This window comes from Phaseolus vulgaris, chromosome 6, assembly GCF_051622355.1.
Source record: "Phaseolus vulgaris cultivar YP4 chromosome 6, ASM5162235v1, whole genome shotgun sequence".
In the NCBI taxonomy this organism is placed as follows: Eukaryota; Viridiplantae; Streptophyta; class Magnoliopsida; order Fabales; family Fabaceae; genus Phaseolus; species Phaseolus vulgaris.
In genome coordinates this window covers 19172865-19179206 of record NC_143503.1, presented here as the reverse complement: position 1 = coordinate 19179206, position 6342 = coordinate 19172865, and positions in this window count along the sequence as shown.

Genomic DNA, 6342 nt, shown 5'->3' with positions numbered 1-6342 from the left:
TTGTAGAACCCTGATCACTATGAATGATTTCATCAAACACCACATGGACAGACTCCTCCACAGTTATAAGCCATCAACAACACCAGATCAAACTCTTTATTCTTGAAGTTCCTTTACATAGGTCATGAATTTTAACTTGTCAAGAATATGAGTAAGGTGTATATGCTCTTGAACCATAAGCATCACTTTGATCATTCTTCATCATAACACTTGTACTTGAAAGGTCCTGTAACATAGAATTGATGCATATACAAAGCAAGTATAGCACCAAGATAACAAGACACACACAAACCAGTTTTCTGCATATACAACATTAGTAGAAAAAATGAGAAAAATTGAAGTAATCAAGTGTTTTCAAGTGCAGATAAGCAACAACATAATGCATCAGTTTTTAAAGCTATCTTATACAACCAAATCAAGCATAAATAGTTCCCCCTATTTGCTCTCACAAATAGATAACGAGAAGGGTTGTACAAAGCAGAAATCAGAATGATAATATAGTAGACTAGCAGTAAAAACAATGTTGACATTTCAAGAATAGAGAATGATATAGAGCTTTCAAGAAAACAAGTGGATATAATCTTTTATTATCAGATTCTGAGGCACATTCAATGTATATTTGTCCAAAAGCAAGATTTGAAAAAGAGGAATGGTTTAATCATGCATAAGCAAAATTGGCAGCATTATACAAAGGTGCTAGAGGAAAAAAATCGGTTGTTTTACTGTGATAGCAAAAAGAACATTTTCATAACTAGAAATTATCTTTTAAATTGATGAAAATGAAGTATGCAATTTGTTCATACCTTTGCACAGAGAACCCCAATAGATTCACTCAAAAAGAAGACTTTGAGATGTTCATATGGTCACAAGACACATTTACATATATTGAGAAATGAAAACACACATACTCTCTTTGAAGTTTCTCTTTTGATCAACACTATGCATGTGCCAAGGATGTCTCTTGACATTCAAAGAACCTTGCAAGACATACACAATTGAAAGTACAGGCACAGAGACAAACTTTGCTTTTGATGGTTTTCCCTTTAGAAGTCACTCTAAGTCCAAAAGTTATTCTTGGCTGCCAAGGATACCTACAAGAAAAGATTAAGAAGCAAGATTTGGTCCCCTTATGAATTTGGGTCCAATGATGTTAGTAGGAACCTTAGGAACCTTAGAAACCTTAGGAACCCATTTCAAAATACCTTTAGGAACATAAAACCTTCTTACTCTGCAGAATCTAATAGTGATGGAGATCAAGAAGAAGAAGAGAATGAGGTTGAAGTTGAAGATGCTCAAAGACATATTAGCTCATCATCCTTTTTACCTCAAAGGATTACAAGGAGCGAAGCTAAAGAGTTAGGAAGTAGACTTCAAATGTTTTCTCTTTTTGTAGTTTCTTTTGTATAAAATTTAAAATACATAGAGTAGTGTTTAGTAAGGTGCTAAAGAGGGAAACCTAAGACACCTCTTGTGTATAGCATCTATAGGCGTTAGATTTAGGAAAAGTCTAGAAGGTGCCTCTTCACTCTCCATTTTAGGCGCTAAAAGTGGAAAAGTTATAGGCTACCTTTAGAAAGCTTCTCTTGTAAGCTTCTTTGTATTTGATGACCGGTCCTACTCCCTATAAAAGGAGGGCTTGGGTCTTTGAAATAATAGAATTGATTTTTGAGTAAAGAACCTCTCCCAAATTGGTGAGTGAATTGAGAGAGACTTGGTCTTCTTCTCTTCTAGTCTTATCTTGAGTGCATTCTTAGACTCTCAAGTGGCGGCAACTACACTCATCTTGAAGCCTTTCATCCTTCAAGTGGCGTGCACATCTCTAAGAGCTATAACCACATAAGTTTCCTAGTTCTTTTCATCTTCTTCATCCATTTCTATTCCAAAACAATTCCTAAAACATGTCTTTGATGTTTCTAGTCATTTTAATCGGTAGAACTTGCTTGTTTTGTGCTTTTGTTCGATAGTTTCTCTTAGTTTGTTGTTCTTGTGGATTTGGTTGAGTTTCTTTGTGTTTTAATTGGTTCAATTGTATTTTCTCTTGTTCTAATCGGTTCATTTGCCATATTATGGGTTTCTAAGTGAGTTTGGCTTTGTTACTTGAGTTTTGGTGAATTCTTGAATGTTAAGAACATTGATCCAACTCTTAAAAAGTGCCTAATCATATTCCAACTCTTGTTGAATCCATAACATGTTCATATAATATCTCTATCATGTTATTGGAATCATATCAAATAGTGTGGCCCATTTTCATGCAGTAATGACAAATTTCAACTGGTTGTTTCAATAAAACAACAGGTTGTTTTTCAAAGAAACTTGAAAAGGGTTTTGAAACAGATATGTTATTGTTTTTTGGATTAAACCCCAACCCAACCTTGCTAAAAACATATTTTTGAGAAGCAAGAACAGTTTCAAGATTGGATTGGCCTTTGGAAAACTTGTCCATGGTTTTTAAAAGATAGTGAACCTTCTTTTGAAGAGATTCACAATTTTCACAAGAACTTGAATCAACACACTTACAAGAAGAGTTTTGGTAAATCATTTCCAAATTTTCAAAATCAATTTTTGAATTGTTCAACTCTTCTTCCAAGATCTTGACTCTATTTTCCAACGAGTTGTTTAAACCTTTCAACCGTTTATTTAAAAGGGCCAACCTATTAACTTCTTCATGAGTCTCATTGAAGGCCTCAAGAAGTTGGCTATAATTTTCAACATTAATGGAAGAGCTTGAACTTACACTGCTTGTGTCACTTTCTTGTCTTGTCATTTGACATAAATTTGCTTCTTCTTCATCACTTGAAGAGAAGCTTGATGAGTCATCATTATAAGCTCTTATTGATTTTCCTTTCTTCTCATGCTTCTTGAAGTTTTTCCTCTTTTTGTTGGGACATTCAGTTTTAATATGACCCTGTTCACCACTTCCAAAGCATGTATATTTGTTAGTGTTAAACTCAGTAGGTTTCTTGTTATCATACATGTTGAATGAGTCAATTTTGTTGTTTCTCTTCTTTAGGAACTTGTTGAATTTCTTAAACAGCAGCCTAAATATTTCCTCTTCACTCTCATCACTTGAGTATTGATAGTTTTTGTTCCCAACAACTTGACTTGATCCAAATTCTTCTTTTGTCATGAGACAAACCTTCTTTTTGGATTCTGAAGAGAAAGATTCAGCAGAAGATTCTTCTTTGTCCATCAAGGCACTCCTTGGATTCTTGTGACACTCTTCAAGGGTATTCCACATTTCTTTGGCAGAACTATATTCTGAAACCTTGAACAATTCATTAGAATCAAGTGCAGATACAATGATGTTCATAGCTACACAATCAAAATGTTCTCTTTCAAAAGAAACATTTTCAGATATAGGCATGAGATAGCTATTTGTAATAACATTCCAGATTTTTCTATTTATAGATTCAACAAAGAATTTCATTCTAACCTTCCATAATTGATAATTCAGTCCACAAAACAGAGGTGGCCTGTTAATTGAGGCACCCTCCCCAAAAGGTAGTTTTTCAGCCATAGAAAAAAGATTTAGGATCGAAAACTTGAATAACTTTCAAGAACTTAGCTCTGATACCAATTGTTAGAATATATGGCCTTAAACGAGAGGGGGGTGAATTGTTTAAGAGGGATTTTCGCAAACTTTGAAGGTATAATGAAAATCAATGCTGAATTACAGAGAAAAGCATCAAGGAAACAAATACCAAAAACTGTTTTAAGATGATATCATAAAAACAATCGGTTGTTTTGTCGAAACAATCAGTTGTTTTTATCAGCAGTTAATAAAAACAACTTAAAACAAATATATGTGAGATCAGGGAAAGAGAGAATCACACAAACAGATTTATACTGGTTCACTCTTACACAAAGATCTACATCCAGTCCCCAGAAACCACTGGTAATCCACTATGCATTCAATTGATTGTTTTGTCAAAACAATCGGTTGAATTGACTTGACAGCAAAGTCAAGTTTTTCAAAAACTGCTAAGGTAAAACAACCTGTTGTTTCAAACAACCTGATGAAATTTTGACAACTTTTTAGAAAACACATCTTTTCAAAAGGTTAAAGATTCAAATGAACTTGTATCATCTTAAGGAGTGAATTAACAAGTTTCAAACAACTAGACAACACACACACACACCCAACAGCAAGGTCTTCAAGCTTTCCTCTTGGATTTGGAGACAACAAAGCATCTTGTTCTACAGAAAGATGGATCATTAGACAATCCATCAATTACTAGGGATAAGCATGATAAAGAAGAATTATTTGATATATCTATAAGAAGGAAAATACTACATCTCATAGAATGTTAAAGAGGAGAAATGTCTGAAGCGTCTACTGCTCATTTGTTTGAAGTTCGATTGATCCTCTAAAAAATATATTGAAATATTTATACCCCTAGAGATTATCAACATTCCCATGAGAGATATTTGCACGAATTCTAGAGTTACCACACGTTGAAGTTCGGAAAGTTTTGCTAAAGAACGATTAGACGATCTCCCGAGAGCATCTAAAGTTGGAAACTACTTTGAAGAGAAACTATGCTATTAGCACATTCTTTTGATCTCACTAGGTTACCAACCTATCCATCCTTATCTTGTTATCTCTAGGTTAATTAAGAATGGAAGATCTGATGACACTTTATGGCTAATGGACCAGACCATCAAATCACTCTCATCATATAAAGATGATTTATTAATGTGTAGTACTGTGGATTTGTGAAATATTGGTAACATAGTGATTTATCCATTTGTGAAGAATCATTTATTTTTTATCCCTCCATCCATGAACACGTCTCTCGTCATTAAGTTCAAGATTCAACTAGACATGATTTGTCCTTGCCTTCATGTCTTAAACTTTAGAATGCATAAAGTGTCTACTCCTTTTTAACTTAAAGACCTAAAGAAGTTCCTAAAGCAACCCCCATATTGAAGCTATGTGTTCAACAAGGAACACGAGTTCCTTCGACCTTTGAATGTATATGAAGCCATTTATGCTTGGGAAGATAATTTAGCAAGGCACTTAAAGTGTTTTTTTCATCTCATGGTCTCGAACAAGAAAATTCTCATACTAAGTATAAGTTCCATGTGGCTCATGAATTTTCTCTTGTAAGGCTTTCTCATACTTATTCATCAGTTGATCTTACAATGATGTTTCTCCAAGAATCTGGTTTTGCCTTTTGGAAACTGGTACAATCTTTACCGCATGGAATTTTTAGTTATTTTGATTTGTACCAAACTTCCTTTGAAAAAGCCAAGTCTTTGTTAGAGAAAAAATGCTAAAGTGAATGCTGTTTAGAAATATATTCTCAATGTTAAATCAAGTATAAAAACTGAGGAGGTAGATGATATAAGTTTTGAAATAGAAGATGCTTCTCCTGGTCCATCTAACTCAATTCCTAAACAAGCATCAATAGAAACTACAAGATTGTATTGAAAACTGATCAACAAAGTCCATAACATGATTAATCAAGCACTACAAACTGAACAAGTTTTCAGTTTTTAAGAGTAATTCTAGCTCCCTTAGTATTGGTTGGACAATGGATGGTGGTGGTTCAGAAAAGATTGTATTGAAGCTTCTCAACAAAGTTCAGAACATGATTAATCAAGCACTACAAACTGAACGAGTTTTCAGTTTTTAAGAGTAATTCTAGCTCCCTCAATATTGACTAGAGAATAGATGGTAGTGGTTCAAAAAAGTCAGCTACCTACAACTTAACTAGGTCAATTTTAGAAACAATTGTTATGATCTCATCAATATTTTATTGAGTGATGACGCTGGTGTTTCTGACATGTCAAAATAAACATCTACAACATAAATCATATCATTAGATGATATGGATGACTATCTCAACACAAATATGACAGGTAAATGATCTAGTACATGGATCACATGCGTACATACCCCTTAGACTATATAACTCAGATTGTGATCTACCAAATCAGTGAGTATGTTAGTACAAAAAATAAACGGATTTTGAAGCGGCTTTTTTTGTATTGTCTAAGTATGATGATTTTGCTAAACGATCACCAAACCTTATGGACGATTTGCCAACATGTATAACAATGCTAAGAGATAGGGAAGAAAGACAAAATCAGAAGCTTGAACAACTTGCTACATCTTTTTTTTTTTATTCAGAATTCGTTATGAGATATTTATTCGGCTTAAGGTAAACTTTGTACCTTACTCATCCTTAAAACAACCACCTCAACCCCCTTTGCAACAATGATGATTTTTTTTTTGTGAACTCTTTTTGGTGATGTCAAAAAGGGAGAGAAAATAGAAAAGTTTTGGAACTAAAGTTTTGGGGGAGAACCGTTTTTACTTTCTTATATGAACTTAAT